Below are 23,075 nucleotides of genomic sequence, written 5' to 3'. Positions count from 1 at the left end.
ACAGAAATGGACAGCGCTGGCACACAGATGTTTATGCAGTGCTGACAGAGTATACAGCTTTGTACATTATTTGCGGTCACAAACTGTCCCTGGCCCAAAGAGCTTACAATCAAATGGTGCGGGAGGCTGAGGGATATATAGAGGAGAGCAGAACATGTTATTTTAACTGGGTTTACTCACTTCAAATGCAGTGTTCTTTTATCAAACCTAGTAAAAAAAAAAAAAACATGTATAAATAGATTGAAATAAAGCTGTCACAGTAAGCAGGACTGGTTCACAGAGATGTGAACATCTAACAACCAAAATTATTGAGATTTGGGGGTTCTGGGACAAAATAAAGTGTTTTTAATTCGAAAATACAGGTTTTTTTTAATGTGTCACTACGCCAGTGCTGGGCAACTCCAGTCCTCAAGGGCCACCAACAGGTCAGGTTTTCAGGATATCCTTGCTTCAGCACAGGTGAGCCACTTATTGAGCCACCTGTGCTGAAGCAGGGATATCTTGAAAACCTGTCCTATTGGTGGCTCTTGAGGACTGGGGTTGCCCAGCACTGGCGTAGCGACACTGAAGCCTATGAGGCTACCTATGCGAAAAATGAGGGCGACTCACTAAAAAAATCAGTTAGGATAGTCATACTTCTACATGTGCCGCTATACCCATGAAGGGGTTAAAAAGGGAATTTTTTTCAGATCTGGCCTGTAAATGAACATCCTGGGATCTCCTCTTCCAACCATCTGAAGTGTCTCACAAATGAGAGACAGAGATACAGGATTGGCTCCAGCAAATAATTACAGCCGCTGGCTCCCTGAGCCCACCCAATGCTCTTTAACTTTCCCCTAACACTAATAAAGAAATCAATCGGGTGAGGAAGGACTCTCCTGTTGGCTGTTACTCTGGGTTAGAGGGCAGCAGGGTGGGGCGCCAGACATAATCACCATAACAAACCTTACACACGTGGTCTGTGTGTGGGGGACTACATTACAGCAGTTACTGATAATGCCAGTTTAACTCATATAATTGTAGGATTGTGTCCCCTTGCGCCTGTTCTGCTCTGTAAATATGATTTAAGTGTTAAAAATCACAATTTCTTAATATCTTGCTTTAATATCTTCATTTCATATAGCACCTTTCTCCCAATGGGACTCAAAGCGCTCCACAATTACAGTATGGTGTTCGGTACGCAGCACATAGGACATTTTACAGACACAGTGCCTGCCCAGAGGAGCTTACAATCTATGTTTTTGTTGCCAGAGGCACAGGGAGAAAAAGTGACATTCCCAAGGTCACAAGCAGCTGACACCGGGAATTGAACCAACTTCCCCTAATTTAAACTCGGTGTTGTTGTTTAGAGAGTCAGGGTCTTTACTGACTGAGCCACTCCTTCTCCTTAAGGCCGTGTGACCTTTTGACTGCACTGGGCTCTTGGGAGAGCTCCATTCCTCCCTCCCGGGCGCTTAATATTTCAAACAATTATATCTCTTAAAACGGAGCAACAGATTTTAAAGTAAATACAATGCAAACAAAATGGCGATCGGCGCAGACTGCTACTTTAAGGCCGATTTCCTCCAATGTGCTTTTTCTAGGTCAGAAGGATACAGTGGTACTTCCAATCATTATACAAGGAAGGGTAAAGCTATTTGTTGTAATACCTGTTTAAGGCTCATTCTGCTGCATACTGTTAATCTTTAAGGAAGACTCACTGACATATACAAATACAGGGGTGCAAATAGCCGTCTTGTCTCTAAACGAATGAAGAAAGACATTAAGCATCAGTTAAAGTCAATGCATTTGTTTTGATATTATGCTGCCTCGCTCAGTGAGTATATAAGAGGCATATGCGTCTTTTTTTTAACATAGGATAGACGCAGGGGGTCTCCGGAGATGACCCCCATTAATTTCAGCTCCGGAGACCTCCAGCTTCCGGAGATACGTACCTCCCGTTGGGGGTGTAGGCAGCCACTATGGCTCGCTAGCAGGGATCATGTAATGGTGGAGTTTCCATGCTCCGGTGCTCTGCGGGCCAATAGGAAGCTGTGATGTCATCCGGTGCGGCTTCCTGTTGGCCCATGTGACGCGGGAGCTTTAAACTTGCAGGAGATATCAGCACCCCCTTTAGAGATAAGTATCTCGGGAAGCAGGGGTTCTCCGGAGCTGAAATTAATGGGGTTCAGCTCTGGAAACCCCCTGCTTCGATCCTGTGTAAAAAAAAATTGCCTGATTGCATTGCTCATTTAAAGCACCAATCCCCCCAAAAGCCCCTGATCCTATCCTGCTCTTCTATTGTTTTAAAAAAAAAATGTTTTTCTACTGTAAAAATAACATGATTTTCTTAAACTGTGATTTCTGAGGTTACCATTGTGTGCTCATTTGCATGTCATTTCCCAGAATCCCTAGCTGCAGTGTATGCTAAGAAATAATGGTGAAAAGCAGATTGCAGACCTGTATGAGACGTGAATGTGCTCACAAGTGGCATTTTGATGTAACATTAGCATTGTAACCTTTATGCTGCGCTTATACTGCCGGCGGCGACGCAACCGATGATGTCACCTGTCGCCGTCGCCATAGTTGTAATTTAAGTTTAGGCGACGTCGCTAGCTACAAGGCCAGTGACATCAGAAAAAGGGGGAGGGCAGAGGGATGGAGAAGCTCTCTGATTGGCCGCAAGGGGAGACCGTCGCTGAAAAAATCAAATAACAGTGACTACCAGATTTTTGGTAGCGCTGTCGCTTGGTCGCGCCATCGCATGCACTGTAAGCGCCGACGACGGCGACAATGCATTTGTTTTGATGCGACGTTGCGTCGCCGGCACTATAAGCGCAGCCTTATCCTGCGCTGGGCTCTGGGACTGCTCCATTTCAACCTCCTGGTCCAAATCCACAAAAGGGTGTTAAACGTTAGCACACCTCCGCTCCCATTCATAGGAATGCCCTTTTGGTGTAGGTGAGCCTTAACATTTCAAACGCGTGTCTCCTGCACGAAGCGTCAGCATAAAAAAATAAAAATTGCTATGAAAAGGCAATTTAAAAAAAAAAAAAAGATCTTTTAAAGTTAAAAAGACACAAAATGCAAAAAAAATGCTGATCAGCGTGGAACGCTCTTTCAACGCCATCCAAAAAAAGGCGGTCGCAGCAAACTTTTATTTGCATGACATCCTGGGGGTTTTTTCGTCCAACTGCGACAGTGCCCCGATTAGCACTGTTGCACTTTAATGATTTAACCCCCATGGACCTTATTAGAATCTCAATTTCAATGAAAAGGCTTTTTCTTGACTTCTTTTATTTCGGTATCCTGACAGCATGTGCTGAGAGGGCGCTGGTGTTTTTGGAATGAACAAGAGCGTGTGCATTATTCAGTTGAAGGGCTCTTTGGAGGTTTGTGCACTTTTTCGATGATCACAATAAAATGTGTTGGGAAATGACTTGTTTTCCATTTAGAGACTATTAAAGGTAAAGTAACAAGTAGGCGAAAATGTACATTCCTTTTGTAATATTTACTGTTTAAATAATTCAGTCGCGGAAAGAAAAAGAAAAAACCTCTCCGGGCTGCGGTCTCTAATTAAATATTCATTAATAACTTGCTAATTGCAGCAGGCTGCCGAATTCAGGAATTTAGGTGGTAGGTTTGGAAAATCCATTAATGCTTTAATGCTTTGAAGCAGTCCCATAAAAAGTAGTGGTACTGTGCTCAACTGCAGGCTTTAGAAACAATAGGGCTTATTTTAGTTTTTTTTTTAAAGTTTTATGGTATATTTATGGACTCCAATAAAGACATGCTGCTGACCATATGGGAAATGGATATCCTTATCTTTGGCCAATTCCCTGCCCAAAGGAAGAACAGCCCTGCTGACAGGGAATGGGTTAAAAAGGTAAAAGTTGAAATCTGTGGGAAAAGTCAGGATACCGTAGTACCTAGCTCAGGGTTCCCCAAGTTCTCGAGAGCAACGAAGAGGACAGTTTTGGGGGTTTCTCTAATTAACACTTAATTTACCACTTAGCTGTAGGTTAAGTCTTACTTAAGCAACTTGCTTAGATATATATGTCTATGAATTTATTTAGAAAACACGTTACCAGGAGGTCTTGAGACATATGTTCGAAGACGTGGCGCACTCACGATAACCAATATTCTTGCCACCGGTGCTCAGCAGAAGTGGTCCCACAATGAAGTTGTAGGCATTTCGCTCTGCCAATACATTTTGATACTTTTTCACTAGGCCACGTGATTATCAACTTTATTGTATCCTGGGACATATGTTGCCCAGACAACCCGGCCGGTTGTTCTGGAGGACTGAAATTTGGGGAGCCCTGATTTTCTAGGTCATTCCCACTTTGTCCGGAACCTCACAGGTTCAGTTCAGAGTGCCACGAAATCAGTAGCCCACCTACATTACCATAACGTAAAAATGTGTAAAGCCCCGCGGCCCGCAGCACCCTCGCTTCCAGCTCGTACACGTAGCATACTGATCTATGCATCCCAGGACGTCTCCCTTTGTTCAGGACCATTCCAAGCTTTTATCATCACTTGACACTTGACGGGGCGGTAATGCCTGAACCCTCGCTTCTCTCCTCTCCAAAAAGAAGGGATAATTATGACCTTCTTCGCATCTTATCACTGCCACGATGGTATCTCCCCCTCCTCCCCTTTCCCATCCATTTCATGTAATGGGGGGGAGGGAGGGGGTTAGAAATGTGACAGTGGTCACATTTTGCACAGTGGGGGGGGGGGAGGTTTCTGACAATCTATCACTCACCCACTCACTCTGAGGGTTATTATTTAGACTGAGATAGTGCCAATCAGTGTATTGAGGTCAACAGCAGTTTCTGTGCGATACCTTGATCAGCACTATCGCAGTTTAAGGAATAAACCCCTCTGTCTTATTCTAATTTCCCATTGTCATGGAATCTTAAAGCTCCATCCCAAGAATGAGGCTGCAAGCTTCCCTAGCCAGGGAACGATGACTGTCCAATCCCTATATTTCTCTTCTATCCACCTCTCTGTCCATTTATCTCATTGGTTTCCAGTGTTTTTGGCCATACTGTTGGTCTTGAAGCTCACAGTCTGCACAGACGTCACATTTGTTAAAATGTACGGTGTTTTGTCTCCTGGAAGGGAAGGGGTTAATGCCACTTGCATTTGACGTGACTTCCATATGGTTGTGGACGGGAAAGACTAATCTCTACTTGGCTTGGTCACTGCATTCACAAGCCACCCGTGCAGCTTACCTAGCTAACGCTTCCATTGTAGCAATAAGTCCACCAGTTCCCTGTTAAACTAGGAACAAAACAAAACCGACACACAAAAAGGCTAACCGCCCAATGGAAACATCTTCAGACGTAACATTTCAATGCCGATAACCATCGGGAACTTTGAGTCGGCCTCGGCGGAGACAGAATGTCAGCTGCCAATCAAAGGAGGAGCCGGCCAGGGCAGATTAGGTTTGAATGGAAGAAAGAAAAAGCTGCTTGTCTGGCCGAGCAAAAGCCATATGTGTGTGCTGCTTTCATCGAACCACAATGCGGCTTTGAATCAGAATTTGCTGAATACGTGGCAGGTATCAAATATTGCACGTTCCCTCCCCCTCCTGAAGAATTCTGGGTCACACGGTCCCCCGGGAAACTCCAGCATTAAAAGCCCGATATACCTATTGAAGTCATTTGTAAAGAGCACAAGAAATATTATCTCACATCTCCTGGCCTATTTTCCTCTTGTTGCATCAGACTGGTGGGGAAGACTGTTGATGGAGACTGGTGATTTGGGTCTGAGGCCTGTGTGTGTGTGTTGGTGGTGAGAGTTACAGACTCGGAGAGGGGACGGGTAGGGCTCTATTTACATTTAAATAGAAACACCGAAATCGACGGCAGATAAGGACTGTTTGGGCCCATCTAATCTGCTCATTTACAAGACAACGGCTTGCTTCATAATGGGAAAACTGGGAGATGAAGTGGCCTGTTGGTAAAGATGTCGGTTTTTAAAGCTGCAACCCCGGTTTGAACCCCGGTGTCAGCTCCTTGCTAACTTCAGCACGATTATGTCTCTCTCCGTGTGTCAGGCACCAAAACTAGAATATAAACTGCACAGATGTATGCACAGTTAAACATTTTCGCATAGTGCTAGGTACAGCATACGGTCATCACTATGTAAAAAGGGCATTGTTAAAATCCCAAATGTAGCAATACTGTATATTGTATTATAAATGCATTGATGAGAGTCAGGATCACTGCATACATAGAAATGTCATTTGTACATTAGGCATGTCATCAAATACAAGTTACACAACAATAGTGTAACAGAGATGAAGTTTCTGAGCTGCAACCAATGAGAGTGAAGTGCAGACAATGTGACTGTGTAAAGTGTTCTATGCCAGCTGAGAATAAACACGCGAAACAAACAGGATACGAACCAAAGAGATAGATGGAAGTAGTGGCTGGAAATTGTATAAACAGTTTATTATTCTTTCATCCACACTGACCTCTGCTAAACTAATTATGATTATATATATATATATATATATATATATATATATATATATATATATATATATATATATATATATATATATATATATATTATCACCCACCCAGTCAGTCACCCGCCCACCCACTCAGTCACTGTCACCCACACAGTCACTCAGTCACCCGCCCACCCACTCAGTCAATGTCACCCACCCAGTCACTGTCACTCAGTCACTGTCACCTACCTTGTCACTAACCCACCCAGTCACTAACCCACCCACCCAGTCAGTATATCACCCACCCAGTCAGTGACTAACCCACTTACCCACCCACCAGTCACCCAGTCACCCGCCCACCCACTCAGTCACCCACCAAACCTACCCAGTCACCCACCCAGTCACTCTCACAGTCACTGTCACCCACCCAGTCACTCAGTCTCCCACTCAGTCACGGTCACCCACCTTGTCACTAACCCACCCAGTCACTCACCCACCCACCCACCCAGTCACTAAAGTCACTAACCCAAGTTACACCTGTAGCTGGAGAATGAATGAGAAGGGTGCGGAGATGATAACCCAATGCTGCAAATAATGGAAAACAGCCCAGAGAGTCATGAGATAAACTGTTGCATACAAATTCTGCCAGCGGTAGGAGTTCTGCCCAATCATTCTGATGTTCATTAATGTAACATCTGAGGTATTGCTCCAAGGATTGGTTGGTGTGCTCAGTTTGCCCATTGGATTGCGGGTGGTAGGAAGACTAAATATGAAGGTCAATCCCCAATCGCCCCAAGACCCCCTGTCCGAGATGATCTCCTTGGTGATGATGTCCGCCAGTTCAGAAGAAGAGGGAAGATTTTTAAGGGGTACGAAATGAGCCTGTTTCGTAAAACGTTTCGTTTTGGTCAACCATAACCAGAATTGTTGTCATACCCTGAGAAGGGGGAAGTTCCGCAATAAAGTCCATGGATAGGTGCGTCTAGGGACTAGAGGGTAGCGGCAATGGTTGCAGAAGCACACAGGGCAGTGTTTGGGGAACCTTAGTTCGGGCACATACACTGCAGGCTGAGAGGAAGTCCTGTACCTCAGTTTTTAATTTTGGCCATCAAAAAGTTCGCTCAAGAAGTTCCCATCTCTTCTGAACCTGTGGGTGGCCTGCAAGTTTTGATTTGTGTCCCCATCGTAGGACCTCCTGCCGGAGTGGAGGAACGAAAAGTTTGAATGGAGGAATCGCTATGCCAGCGGGCACCTTGTTCTGGGCTTTCTGAATATTATGGAGGATGGTAATTGCTTACACAATTTTAGATAAGGAAATGATGGGACCCTTGTCCGTAGAATCAGTGTCATCCATGGAGAACTGGCGTGATAGGGCATCTGCTTTTACATCCTTGGAACCCGGCCGGTAGGAGATCATGTAATTAAAGGGAGTGAAAGAGTGCCCATCTAGCCTGGCGAGTTCTTAGAGAAGGAACACGGATGTAACCGACCCTGAAACTCACTTCTCTGTGACAGGTCTGCACCTGCTCCAACGTCAGAGGCATCCACTTCGACGATAAAAGGATAACGATGATCGGGGTGTTTCTAGATGGGTGCGGAAGAACATTTTTTTCTTGAGCTTCAGAAAAGCCGCCTGAGCCTGTGGAGACCAGTTCATGTGATCTGCCTGTTTTTTTGTCATGGCTGTGATGGGTGCATCGATTTTGGAAAAATCCCGAATGAATCGCCTTTAATAATTAGTGAAACCCAAAAATCTCTGAATGGCTTTTAATCCCTTAGGTACTGGCCACTGACATCCAGACCCTACCTTCCCCTCCTGGAATCAATTGCCACCTCGTGCTCCTTCGCGGCAAACTGCCTCTCGCTTCACTTGCGAGTCTTGCTGCCCTATTGGCTAACACTGCCCATGTGATGTTGCCACCCCAGAGCACTCTGGGTAGTGTAATTCCCCTGCGAAGCAATGTCTCAGATGGCCGCTGCTACGATGGGACTGCGCATGCGCGTCTTTCTTAGATGGCCGCCGCTACCTCGGAACACTCCGCGCATGCGCGAGGTGTATCCTGCACCTGCGCGACTGACAACATGGCGGCTCCCGCTAGCAGGGTGAGCCGCGGAGCCACCGAAGCTCTCTCTCCACTGCCCACACGCAGCCGTAGCCTCCCCCTTCTCCGCTCCCACATCGGAAGTAAGGGATGGAAAGGGGGACCCGGCTACAATTAATTCACTGTATTGTTGTGGTTATATGTATATTTTATAGTGAGATTTATTTTATTTTCTACACAGCCACTTTACTAATTTTTTCCAGCCCCATATAATTAGATTACCCTAACACACCGGGTAAGCGCTGCTGTTTATTTCTGTGTGTGTTTATATATATATATATATATATATATATATATATATATATATATATATATATATATATATGTGTGGTATAATATATATACAGGCAGTCCTCGTTTTACAACGCTTCATTTTACAACAAATGGCTTATCCAACGCTATGCAATGCATACCTATGTTCATTTTTACAACGCCAAAACGGCTTATCCAATGCTCTTACGACGCTTTGCAAAGTTGTTTATGTGTATATAATATCTATATTATACTATATTATACTATATAATATATAATATTTTCATATTATATTATATATTATACAGTATTATATATCTTATTATATATTTGTGAAAACACTGTATGCCTGTCTGCATCTTCCTGTGTCCCTACACTGTTGCTTGGCCTCACTGTCCCCCGTCAGTTGGACCGCAGCTCACCTTCCACCCCCCCCCCCTCCTCTCCCGGTTCCCCTCCTCTCCCGGTGCCCCTCACTCTCTCCCCCCTCCCCACCTCCCCCAAATCCCCACGCTCCGCAACATCCCCAGCCGCACCATCACCCTCACCGTGCGCCGCTCCTGGAGAGGGGAAGTGCGGCCCTCCTGCTCAGCAGCAAACTCCAGACTCCTCCCCCCTCGCTCACAACGAGGAACGGAGGGGAAGCGCGGCGCGGCCCGGGCCTCCTGCACTCCCTCTCACGTGCGCCGGCTCCCGGAGAGGGGAAGCGCGGCCCTCCTGCTCAGCAGCAAACTCCAGGCTCCTCCCCTCTCGCTCACAACGAGGAACGGAGGGGAAGCGGGGCGCGGCCCGGGCCTGCTGCACTCCCCCTCACGTGCACCGGCTCCCGGACGGAGGGGAAGCGCGGCGCCGGCCTCCTCCTCATGTGCACCGGCTCCCAGACGGAGGGTAAGCACGGCGCGGGCCTCCTGCCACTCTTGCCCCCCCCCCCGCCAGCTTCCCGAACTCACCTCCTGCCCCAGCCAGATGCCACGGGGTCAAGGTAAGTCACCCACCGTCTCCCACCCACGCACTGTCACCCAGTCACCCACACACCCACCCAGTCACCCACACACCCACCCAGTCACTTTCACCCAGTCACCCACTTCCACCCACCCACTCAGTCACCCACCCACTCAGTCAACTCAGTCACCCACCCACTCAGTCACCCACCCACTCAGTCACCCACCCACTCACTCAGTCACCCACCCACCCACCCACTCAGTCACCCACCCACCCACTCACTTAGTCACCCACCCACTCACTTAGTCACCCACCCACTCACTCAGTCACCCACCCACTCACTCAGTCACCCACCCAGCCACTCACTTAGTCACCCACCCACTCAATCAGTCACCCACACACCCACCCACCCAGTCACCCACCCACACACCCACCCACCCACACACCCACCCAGTCACTTTCACCCAGTCACCCACTTTCACCCAGTCACCCACTCACTCAGTCACCCACTCACTCAGTCACCCACCCACTCATTCAGTCACCCACCCACTCACTCAGTCACCCACCCACTCAGTCACCCACCCACTCACTCAGTCACCCACCCACTCAGTCACCCACCTACTCAGTCACCCACCCACTCAGTCACCCACCCACCCAGTCACCCACCCATTCAGTCAGTCACCCAGTCACCCACCCATTCAGTCACCCAGTCACCCACCCATTCAGTCACCCACCCATTCAGTCAGTCACCCAGTCACCCACTCATTCAGTCAGTCACCCAGTCACCCGGGGGGAAGCCCAACCCTGTCGTCCGCCCCCCCAAAATTACATGCCGGGCAACGCCGGGTCTCTCAGCTAGTATATATATATAATACAGTATATGCACTATATAATTATGTGTGTGCTGCATATCTTATTGTCTGCGCAAAATATTTTGTGTATTTTAGCATTAAAAATGCCATCAGGAACGGAACCTTTCATTTAAACAGTGTTCCTATGGGAAAACGTGTTTCGCTTTACAACGTTTCGCTATCCAACGCCATTTTGAACAACGCATTGTGTTGGTTAACCGAGGACTGCCTGTATGTATATATATATATATATATTTATGTGTGTGTGTGTATATATGTTCTTCTCTTCCTCCCTTAATGCTGCTGTTAATGAATTGAATCTGTTTTACCGGGAAAGAAAAAACATTCACCTTTGATGACATTATAGAATAAACACATTTAACAGCGTGTTGAATTGCTGAAGTATCATTTTCGACGACCTCATTAGTGTCACTTAATTAAAACTTCTTGCTCTTGACTTTGATGCTGGTGCTGGCAGAAAAAAAAAAAAGAACAAAATGACGAGGCAAATTAACAAACAAAAAAAGGAGAAGGAACGAGAGAGGAGAAGAGAGAGAGAGAGAGAGGGGAGAAGCGAGAGAGAGAGAGAGGAGAAGCAAGAGAGAGAGAGAGAGAGAGGAGAAGCAAAAGAGAGAGAGAAGCGAGAGAGGAGAGAGGAGAAGCCAGAGAGAGAGAGAGAGAGAGAGAGAGAGAGAGAGAGGAGAAGCGAGAGAGAGAGAGAAGCGAGAGAGAGGAGAAGCGAGAGAGAGGAGAAGCGAGAGAGAGAGGAGAAGCGAGAGAGATAGAGAGAGAGGAGACGTGAGAGAGAGAGGAGAAGCAAGAGAGAGAGAGAGAGAGAGAGAGAGGAGACGCGAGAGAGAGAGAGAGGAGAAGCAAGAGAGAGAGAGAGAGAGAGGAGAAGCAAAAGAGAGAGAGAAGCGAGAGAGGAGAGAGGAGAGAGGAGAAGCCAGAGAGAGAGAGAGAGAGAGAGAGAGGAGAAGCGAGAGAGAGAGAGAAGCGAGAGAGAGGAGAAGCGAGAGAGAGGAGAAGCGAGAGAGAGAGGAGAAGCGAGAGAGAGAAAGCCTGAGAGAGTGAGAGAGTGAGAGAGTGAGAGAGAGAGAGAGAGAGAGAGAGAGAGAGAGAGAGAGAGAGAGAGAGAGAGAGAGAGAGAAGCCAGAGAGAGAGGAGAAGCCAGAGAGAGAAAGCCAGTGAGAGAGAGGGGAAGCGAGAGAGAGAGAGAGGGGAAGCGAGAGAGAGAGAGAGAGAGAGAGAGAAGAAGCCAGAGAGAGAGACAGAGACAGAGAGAAAGAGAGAGAGAGAGAAAGGACCAAGGCAGATAAATATAAGAGGCTGCTAATGAATACCAATTATGAACCTTTCTCTTTGCAAACTCTCAGGACATCATACTGTATGAAACACAGCAACTTTTTTTTAATAAACAAATAATCAGCTTGCTGAAAATGTACCTTTTAATAATCTCTAACGCTTATTGATCAATTAAAAAAATATATTGTTTTTTTTTCCCCTTCTCCTTTTTACATGGACCTGAAGCATTTGGCTGTGATAATAAAATCCTGAGAATGAGAAATGCCATAATAAGCACTAATTAGCAGGAGGCTATTCTCAACGTAATTTGATAATTAGGTAGCGAGCAGGGCTGGGTGTACGTATCTAATTATGAGAGGCTTTGAACTTGTGGCAGGAGAGCTGATGGCACCATTTTCCACGGCCTCACACAAATTTACATATACAAATAGCGACTGTTTGTTAGGCAATGGCAGTGAAATATTGCCTGAGGGAGGGTAACCTCTGTGAGATTGCGCGCTACACCTGAGGGAATAGGCGAAACAGCTGAGGTCTTGTTTTTCCCTGTGTAAGAGTAAGTTGGTTCTAATACAATGTAGGCAGCCGTGCCATTATGATCACATAACACATACAAATATGTGTAAATGTCAGCTTGCTCCCTTGGGTCACTTAACCAATCGGGTCCAATACGCTTTTTACGGTGGTATTGGAACTGTCAGGGCCCCAAAGAAATAAATAGGAGAGGAACTGCATACATTTCAGTGGGAAAAGATTGAATATTTAACAGTGGAAGCATAGAAACAGTGGGAGTTACGCATTTTGTGTGTATATGCGTACAAATGTAGATAGATAGAGTCACTGTTCTGGAGTCAGTCACACTGATTTGTAGCATTAGCTAGTAGAAGGCAGCAATTTTTCAATTGAATCTACATTTTTGGGGGGTCAGAACCTGCAAATCTCACTGGTCTGGGTCCTCGGATCCTGACATCTCTGCAAACTACAGAAAAATACTAAGAATAACACCATAGTGTAAATATAACAGGCTAAATAATGTTTTGGACAAGGCCATTTCTTAAGGATATAGTACTCTGTTCTTAACTCCCTTACGTGCCAGAAAGGGGCTTTGCAATGAGCTGCGCTTGTGGTCTATTGAAACTATATTTTTCATAAAAAAAAATTTTTGCAAACGGATTCATATAGTATTTTGTTTAAATGTTTAGGAATCAAAATGACTGAAAATTGCAGGGATAAAGCCAATATGGTAGGTTTATACCACATCAGACCTCTTCCATGGATTGAGGGCTAAGTAAAGGGAAATATGAAGGAGACAGATGCAGAATCTGGGGGGTAGGTACTATTTTTTTGGGTGGGGGTGCTGTACAGACGAAATCCGTAACATACATACATTTCCATAATGTAAACATGTATAGACCCAGGGGGGTTACAGAACCCTCTGCTCCTCTAGTTCCAGCTCCCATGGGGACATTCCATTATAATATGTGGGTCTTCTGCCTTAAGCCAAGCTCCATAAGCACACCACAAATTGCAAACTGACGCACACAGTGCAAACTGGGATCAAAAGTGCTGTAATAAATTGATAGTAAGACACGTGGGTTGGAGATGATTCTCACTGCCATTTTAAAGCTACAAATATTCTTTTTGGAGCTGGATAAATTGTTACCTACAGTTTAGGTTATAAGGTTAGTCTATAAGTTTAGTCTGTCTTGCAGTGTTGCTTGAAGGCTTCTCTCTCTCTCCCACTCTTTTAATTTCTCCCTCCACCTCCTCAGAGAAATGAAAACTTAATTCAATAATAAATGAACTTAAGGACTGCAGAAGAGTCACTTAACTTAAATCTTTCTGTAGAGGTTCCCACTTAGGCATCTTGAAGGACAGTAAATCTCACTGGAGGAGGAGGAGGGGGGGAGGAGAGCGGACATTACAGCTTCATTGCATCTTAACCAGGGGAGATGGGAATTGGCCAGGCCTGTCGAGTCTCACTCATATGGAGCGAGTGTCACTCATTGGAAGTCAGTTTCACTCATTCTTTTCAATGCTAAAGCCAGGATTTTTACAATTAACATCTTTGCTGCCAGAGTGGCTTGCAATCCTCCTATTACACCCAAGTCCTGGCAAGTTCCTTTAATGTTTGCTGGGCCTCCTCTTTCTCTGTAGGAAGATTTAACACTTGGAAATATGTACTCTGCTCATTCTTGGCATTGATGTCATTTTACAACCAAATAAACCACCTTTTCCCCTTTCAGTGCCAGGTGTAGTAATGTACCTGTTACACTTATTCCCATTGTTTGTAGTTGACATTATTTACCTTGTATTGTAATGCTGTAAAGCGCTGCATATATGGTTGTTGCGCTATAAATAAAATTATACATTCAATAGGCACTCTACAAATCCTCAAAGGGCTTTATGGATGGCAGGGGACAGAGAATTCCTGCAACGAGATTATTGAAACCTGTGAGCGTCTGCCACAGAGAGATGGGAAGGTGATGTGAATCGGTACATGGCAGTGCCGCAGATGGCCTGGCTCTTGCTAGGATTGCAACCTGGTTTCAGTTAATCTGATGAGTCCAGCCAGTCCAGATTGTCTTATTTCATATATCCCAACACCCCATCGATTCTGCTGTGAGAGACGTCTGAATTCTTAGGTGCAATGCCCATCACCTGCTCTGACTGCCGAGTTTACCGTCTGGCAGCCCCCTTCCTTATCTCCATGAGCGATAACGGGCTTGATAAGAGATGGGTAGGTGGATGAGGACTGTGCAGGGGAGCCGCAGGTACAGGGCTGGGGATGTGGTGATTGGGTCACAAAGAAAGGGGTCAAGTGATGTGCCTTTGGTGACACCATAAGCCTATTATTATTTCTCATGTATTTAAAATGTGTCAACATATTCCACAGTTGGATGGGATGAACTTTGCCCCATATTCCCACTAGATTGTAAGCTCTCAGGGGCAGGGCCCTTAGTACCTTTTGTTTCTGTTTGTGTCATTTGTTCCTATTTAGTATGTCATTCTGTTTCTGTAATTTTGTTCCCCAATTGTACCGCGCTGCGGAATATGTTTGCGCTTTATAAATAAACGATGGTAATAATAATGAAGACATGAATAAAATTGCAACATTAACAAACACTGGCACAATGGGTAACACTGGTAACTATTATTATTATTATTAAATGAGGAGCTCAGACCCATGGGCAGCAATGTAGAGATGTTGGGAAGTAGAAATAAGAGAACCCAGGAATATATTATGTGCTCGCGCCTTTGGTTGCAGATAAATACGGTGAAATCCCAGTGTCATCTCGTGTAACCGCCTTTGCCACCGACTTTAAAATGTAATACACTGAACACTAGGATCTATTTATTAGGCAATATTATTATTGTTCTTGTAATATGGTTGGTTAATACCTGGGATATGGGAAGGCTAACAAGGTTCGGAGTATATTCACTCACAGCTTCAGCACACTTCCTAGTTCTACTCCTGGCTTTTATAGCCACTTATAGGGGTTTTGGCTCTGGTAATTACCCCCATAAGTAATGTACTAAACTCCATATATACTGACCTCTGCAATATTAAGGGAAGGTGATTTCACCTAGCCATTGTCTCCCGATGCCAAAATAGCCCAATTAAAAACCTTGACACAAAACCAGAGGAACAGATGTAAGTCCTAAAGGTTATTCATTATTTTCAGTGTCAGCTGTTTGTAGAAAGCAGGCCAAATGAGGGCTGAGAAAGTTATGAGTCCGATGTCTTTTACATGCCTCAGGATCTGTGATGAAAGTCAAATAATAGTAGAGGTTGAGTTTCATACCGGGGCATACTGTTCCTGGTTTTATTTGGTGTTTTAGAAGCAGCAACATTCAGTAATAAAAATAGCAAATACAAATATCACTTCAACGCAGCCACATGTCTCAGACAGGTCTGCAACCCAGACTTTCCCCATTATCTCTTAGCATACAATGCTTCTACTGCCGCCAGGGATTCTGGGAAATGGCATGCAAATGAGCACACAGTGTCACCTTTTGCTTATGATCCATTTTAACATGGACTCCTACAAGCTTATGCCTACCATATTACACAGCTTTTCAGCACAGCCTGGGCTAAAGAAGTACATAGTCAGTAAACCTACTACCAGGGTTGCCACCTTCTACTGAAGGCCAAACCGGAGAAAATTATCCCTTACTTGATGGCGTGGTGCGGCAGTGTTTCCCGGCCTCCTATGCCTATAAATTTAAAGCAGCGGACCAGGTCAATAGGAAAGGTTACCTTCTACCTCTCCCAATTCAAAGTGGACTTACTGATGATAAATATATACTGTATGTATACTCCCCAACCATCAGGGCTATTTCTGTGTATAACTCAATGTAAACCCAACACAGAAATGCATGCCATGCGTGCTGTTCTATTCTGCTCAGTCTCTTCCCCTACTGCCCTTACTAATAGTGTTACAGCCAACAGAAGAGTCCATGAACCAAGAGGGAATCTCGCTATTGGTGTGTGCAAGTGGTATACAATACTATGGGTAACAGTGGGGTCAGCACTGGGAAGCATGTATGATCCATACATTGATTGAATCACCATTATCAAGACAGAAGAAGTTGTAGGACATGTGTGAATTCATAAATCAGTATCTTTTCTATCCCAGCTTTCACAGGATTGTCATAAACATGAACTATTGTTTAAAAATAAAATTGGGAAAGACCATTGTCAGTTCAGCGCAAGCTTCTCAATTGTACGTAATGGTAGCAGTGCATGTCACCAGGGAAATCATCATGAATGCACCCAATGGCAATTATTAAGATATGCCCCTCTGGGGGCACAGCAGGTGGAAGAACTATTCTTAGGGCAGATGGGACAAAGCGGATAAGGCAAAATGAGAATAGAGCCAGAGGAATTCCCCGTGCAATATGCTCTGGTGAAAGAGGCAGTACACAGTTAAATAACAGGTCCATGTATTCATCGTACAAAGATCTCTTAACATAACACAACCCTCTTCAAGATACTTGTTACTGATAATTTTAGGATCACTTTCCAATGCTTCTGATGCATCCTCAACGCTTCTTCTTATGCAGGACACTGAACTACACGAGTGTCACATCATCCTGTTAATCAAATTACTTATGAACTAAAATTGACAGTTTTCATTAATTATAAAGGATTATTCTAATTGCAATTCAAATTTATTCATTTAGAACAGACGGCATTCAGTAATATTTCAGCAAATTTGCATATTAAATGGAGAGGGTCGTCCATTACGTATGGTAATATATGCATATTTCCTTATTTTTAACTTCTGGGCCATATGCAGCGCTGCTACTTCAGCAGGTGAAAATCCAGAACGTGCTTAATTTGTTCAACAGAAACAGAGGCCGTAACACATCTTTTGGCACCGAGCTCCGGTGTCCTTACCTCTCCTTAGCCGTTCCCTTCCCTCCCTCCAAACACTTTTCACCTCCAAGGAAATTTTGATAAACCTGTCCTTAAAAAAAAGAAAAAAATACAGAATTTGTTAGTTGCAGGCACAGCTGGTCGGGGTTGATTGAAATGCTCTGCCAGGGTAGCTGTGTGTTCATTAATTTCTTGGAGACGCTGAAGCAGGCATTAAGGTTGCCGGCTGGAGTCCTTCACAGTGTCATGTGGAACAGTGAGGGGGCTAATCGTCAGCCTTGTAATATCCACTGGTTACCCCCCTCGTGCGGCGTGAACCTTTCCCCCTTCCAGTGACAAATGAACCTGTCTGGAGACCGAGCACAAGCTACGCACGGGCTGCAGCATCGCCATTACTCACACCAACAAGGGCCTCACTTGCTGAGCATAAAAAAAAAAAAAAAAAAATCACCTCTCCCTAATATTAATAAGTACCTGGCTAAACCCAGAGAGAGGGAGCATAACTATAAAGTTATATTTATAGCGGCTGCTTTATCAATGCTGACATGTTTCTGGAAAGGGGTTTGGCTGTTTCCCAGGTGTTCCTCTTGGGGACAGAAATTAAAGGAAAGATTGCAGAGCCAACTGCAACAGCGGTTGTTAATTGTGACAGGTACTCGGGGTGCAGGCTGTAAATCCTTCAGTGCAAAGCGGTGGGTTACATGGGAGGGGTGTGTGCCGGGATGGGTCCACCAAACGGCAATGCTGCTTCTTCCAGCAACACAGTGGTGGAATCTATCCATGGTTTGGATTTGGTGGGTGCCCAGCGTGTGCCGTCATCACGTGTGTATGTGTGGAAGACGGAAATACACACACAAAAGAACCCAATAGCAACAAAATAAACAATGTGCTGTGGGTCACTGCGGTAAAAGGGACAGTTACACCACCCCGGACCAAGTACACATTTATTATTGATATTCTTTTTTTTTTAACAAGCCTTTTCATGCTCTCTGCAGTAATTACTTCCCTCTGAATACTGCACCTGAGTACTCTTGACATTTTGCCCATTAGAAATCATAAGGTTTGGGCCCCTGTAGTTAAACGGTTATTATCTGATTTCTACTGGAAACTGTAAAGGAATAAACTACACACAGTATTTTAATAGCCCTTCAATTTTCTGTGTGTTTTTTGTTGTTGCTGCAAAACCTTTCTGACTATTTGATTTGAATGCAGCTTTTTATCCTTGGGATCCAAGTGAACCTCCTGCAATAGAAATAATCACTGAGTATGTGTACTTTCTACTGTATCCCCAAAGCTTCTATTCCGAGACCCAATCATACATCAGAATAATGGTACTGCCTCCATTGGCTCCCACTGCCCACCCCTTGTGATCAAGTGTTGGTTACTTCTGTGTGTTAGCGGAGTTGGGCACCAAACAATATGTACATGGCAGATCTGGCATGGGCATTGTGGCACTTTAAGGTATACGTTATCTAAGAACAACTGTAACCGGTAAGTATGTAGGTATACTAAATATATTATTATACATTACAGCACAATACAAAGAGCTGAGAGGATTCTTATCTTCCTGAACCCAGTTGATATCACATATAAAGAGCCATATTTATTTATTAAGGCACCGTTTAGTAAACGTGGCCCACAGTCTCACAAATTGTGCAGAGACACCCACTAGGGGGCACTTAGCATTGTAATAGTAGACTGGCTAATGGCATGACGGACTATTGCACCCCTTACTTGGCCAAATCAGTAGGCACTTGAAAAGGTTAACACAGTAAACTCCCCCAGCAACGTGCAGAATTATACGTCAAGCATCAGTTTTGTTCTAGGAAATGATTCAAGCGCAGACAAAATGTTCAGGTATTGCCGAGATTAGCCAAGGAGCAATGCGATCAATTATTCATGGGCAATGGAAATACCACTTAAATAAAATATACGGTTTAAAGAAAAACCGTCCCTTCCTGAGAAATGAAACATCGTATTAAAGCAGAGATGTGGCACAGCCTGCTGGGGATGCTACCTTTAACATCTCAGTGACCTGAAAGCTGCAGGTTCAATTACCGGGCCTTTCATTCTTCTGCAGAACTAAAAGCAAAGATATCTAAAAAAGAAACATGGTGACGTTCAAGGACTAAGGGTGCTTGCGCTACACTGTATGTCCTGGCATTAACCCTTTCAATGCAAGAGGGTCTGCATTATGTTGTGGGCAAACGTTAATATTATTAGTGCTATACTCCCTCAGTAATCCTTGTCGTGCTCTCTACACGGAATATTTCCATTCCTTTGGGTGACTGACTTACATAAACTGCTGTGGTTCATTTAATAAGTTTTTTTTTTAAACTCAGGGCTGGATCAAGTCTTATTGGCTCACTGGCTGGAGTCTTGCAGGGCAGCCTGTAGGAGAGATTAGTCAAATATAAGGTAGAACATAGGCAGCAAATAGAGTATGAGGGTTAGAAATTCACTTCCTTACTGCCAGAGGCCTGCAGAGCATGCATTACAGGTAGTCCTCGCTATCCAACGTTTCACTTTACAACGAATGGCATATCCACTGCTTTACAATGCCACCCTGTGGGCTGTTATCCGGCGCCGGAATTCGTTATCCGACGCTCACCGCCACTGATTAACATGGGGCTCACTTTACACCGGTTTCGCTATCCAACGCTGCTTCCAGAACAGATTCCGATGGATAACCGAAGACTGCCTCTATGTATATCTTTATGTAGCGCCATTAATGTACATAGCGCTTCACAGCAGTAATACACGTGACATAATCATATAAATAACAAATAATACAAATAACACTTAATTGGGAAGAAGCGCTTCAGATATAAAAGTGACACTTAGGAAAAGGAGTCCCTGCCCCGAAGAGCTTACAATCTAATTGGCAAGTAGGAAGAACGTAGATAGACAGTAGGAAGGTGTTCTTTTAAGTGCGTCTGCAAGGGGCCAAGGTCGATGCACGAGTTGTAACGTATCAGTCACGGACAGGGTTGCCACCTATCCGGGTTTAACCCGAAGACGCCGGGTTTCATGCACTTGCTTCCGGGCTACGGTTTAGCCTGTCAATCTCCGGGTGGCGGCGGGTTGCAGCGGTGTCTTCGGCATTCTGCTGCAACTCCCTTTTCCGACTGCAGCGAACATGGCTGCGCGGCATCAAATGACGCTGTAGCGACATGACGTCACGCAGCGTCCCGTTGTCATGGCAACGCGGCGTCCTTTGACGCCGCGCAGCCATGTTCACTGCAGTTGGAGGGGGAGCTGCAGCGGGATGCCGGGAGGCGACGCCGCACCTAGTAAGGGAATTTTTGTAAAAAATGTCTGCAAAGTGTTCTGAGGTCTAAGGCCTCAGTCCCGCTGCGCTCGTTGGCGCGGGCGGCCACACGCGAGTTCCCCACCAGCAGGGGAATCCTCCCGAGCCGGTCCCGGTCCCCCCTGGCGGCACAGCGCACGCACTACACGCTGTGGCGCGTCAGCCGCTATGGGACACAAGAAAATGGTAAACCCTAGCGTTGACGCGTCACGTGGTGTGGCTGTAAGCCAATGGGGAGGGGAGGCTTCGGGAGGAGGAGAGGCTTCGGGGAGCGGGGAGGAGTGTGGAGTGACAGCAGCGTGAGTGCCTGTCTGTGTGTGTGTATGTGTGTGCCTGAGTGCCTGCCTCTGTCTGTGTGTGTGTGTGTGTGTGTGTATGTGTGTGCCTGAGTGCGTGAGTGCCTGCCTCTGTCTGTCTGTGTGTGTGTGTGTGTATGAGTGTCTGTGTGTGTGTGTGTATGAGTGCCTGCGTGTGTGTGTGTGCCTGCGTGTGTGTGTGTTGCTTACCTTCAATCAGCAGCTCCAGCCCGAGCCGTGGAGGGAGGGGGGGGGGGGGAGAGTAGCGGGTCCCTCCGCTCAAGCCACGCCCCCCCTCCCGCTCACACCTCCCACTCCCGCCCACCTCCCGCTCCGGTTCCCGCTCCCTACAGACCGCATATCGCGGTCTGTGTATGTCAGCGCATCGCCTGTATGCAGTGCGGGCGCGCTGACTCTGGGAGCGGGGCCTTAGCCTAAGGATGGTGCAGCAGCAGAGTTATTATTTGCATGGTGAGATTTAAGCTCCCTGCGCGGGGCAGAGTAACTTGTGTTCGAGTAAGGGCTTCCCGGTCTAAATGAACTAAAATGGACGGTGAAAGCTGTGGATTAGTTTTTATTAATGCCAAGTGAGAAGGTTTTTCTTATCTGCAAACTGTCAAACAAACAGTTGGTGTTGCCTTGTTCCCCCAGATGGAGAGTGTGTTTAATTGACTCCAAACACATAATCTGTAATGAGACAGGAAGCAGCTTCTTGTTCAGTTGTGTTTGTGTATGAATTCTGCAAGTGATGAGGGGCTGAGGAGGACAGTGCTGGTATGTGATGTAAAAGGCTCTCTAGTGTACGTGGGTTGCTAGAAGACTACAGGTTAGTTAGATCAGCGGTGCGCAAAGTGGGGGGCGCTGGATTGTTTTGGGGGGGGGGAGCTGTTGGAGAGGCCCTCGTGCTCTTCCCCGAGGCATTTAAATTAAATGCCCGGGGGGAATCGCGTGAGGGCTCTGCAACTACAGTTAACGGGATTCAGAAGAGTTGCTGTGATGCGCCGCCATGGCAACGCGGCGTCCAATGATGCCGCGGTGTCATGCGGAGTGACGTCACACGTCCATCTCCATAGCGACGGGGGTCACATGACTCCGCTGCGTCATTTGATGCCCCCAAACCAGTTAAGGGGGGCGCAAGCAGGGGGCGCAGCTACAAAAGTTTGCGCTCCCCTGGGTTAGGCCTTGTTCAGGGTGCAGGATTCGGAGGGAGGGCGTGCTGCCGTGCGTGCTGCCGTGGGACACAAAGTATTCAAATTGAATACTGGTTGTCAGGGTAGCAGCTGCCCTGTCTCCGAAGCCAGGAGTTGACGCTGGCTACAGTTTCACTAAACGAAAAAATCGTTTTTTTAAGCTGCAGCAGCGTCACTGGGACCTCGGCAGCCAATGAAATCATTCTTGAGAATGATTTCAAGACTGCTGCCTCGATCCCTAACCTCAGGTCTGTAGCCCCGCCCCCTCCCCGCCTCCCTCCAACTCCTGCTGGGGATGAACACACATCGCCCAGCAGACTGCCGCCCTCCCTCCCTCCCTCCCGCCCTCCCTCCAACTCCTGTCTCTGGCACCCTGAACGAGGCCTACTTCTCCCTGCCCGCTGCTCTGTCTGGGAAGGGGGTGCCACTTATATGAACTACTTGACATGTTAATCCATTCACCATGTTGCAGCGCTCTATCGATGTACAGCACATTGCAGGGTTTCAATTGCAAACGGACTGTGTCATTATAAGATGTAAATCCAGTTGTCGTTGTCTAACCTCCATTCCCAGTGAATTCTGTTTCATCGTGATGCTGTCTCTCTATGGAAAGGGTAACTGGCTGGTAATAATGTTCATATTAAGTATAATACAGGATGGACTAGGCCTATTCACGGAAATCAGAGGCAGCACTGTCTTTGAAGTGGGAGATCCAATAACAGCTATTGTGACCTTAGACTGTGGATAAAGTGGGTCGCGCACTGTCACAAGACATCCCGGAATGGGTGGATAATTCAGCTGTTACCGCATTCTCACCAATATTTCTTTCATTTTACCAAATGGAAAAGGGGAAACGATCTGTTAGGCAGGAGAAGAACAATATTACAACTACAAATCAATGTAAGGACACAACAATTGGATAGGACAGAAGAATAAATGAGTGCAGTTTATGATTATTTAATATATATATTAAAAAAAAAATCGGCTCACAAATCATGATAG

The 23,075-nt window shown here is 45.9% G+C and overlaps 1 protein-coding gene across 1 annotated transcript in view; it reads left to right on the top strand.

The window, feature by feature from the left end:
- The window catches only part of EBF1 (EBF transcription factor 1), a 285,887-nt gene that overhangs the window by 140,855 nt on the left and 121,957 nt on the right, over nucleotides 1–23,075 (top strand). The window lies entirely within an intron of this gene.

Source organism: Ascaphus truei, chromosome 5 (genome assembly GCF_040206685.1).
Source record: "Ascaphus truei isolate aAscTru1 chromosome 5, aAscTru1.hap1, whole genome shotgun sequence".
Classification (NCBI taxonomy): Eukaryota; Metazoa; Chordata; class Amphibia; order Anura; family Ascaphidae; genus Ascaphus; species Ascaphus truei.
The sequence above is the reverse complement of the archived record's forward strand: the minus strand, read 5'-3'. Positions and strand labels throughout refer to the sequence as shown.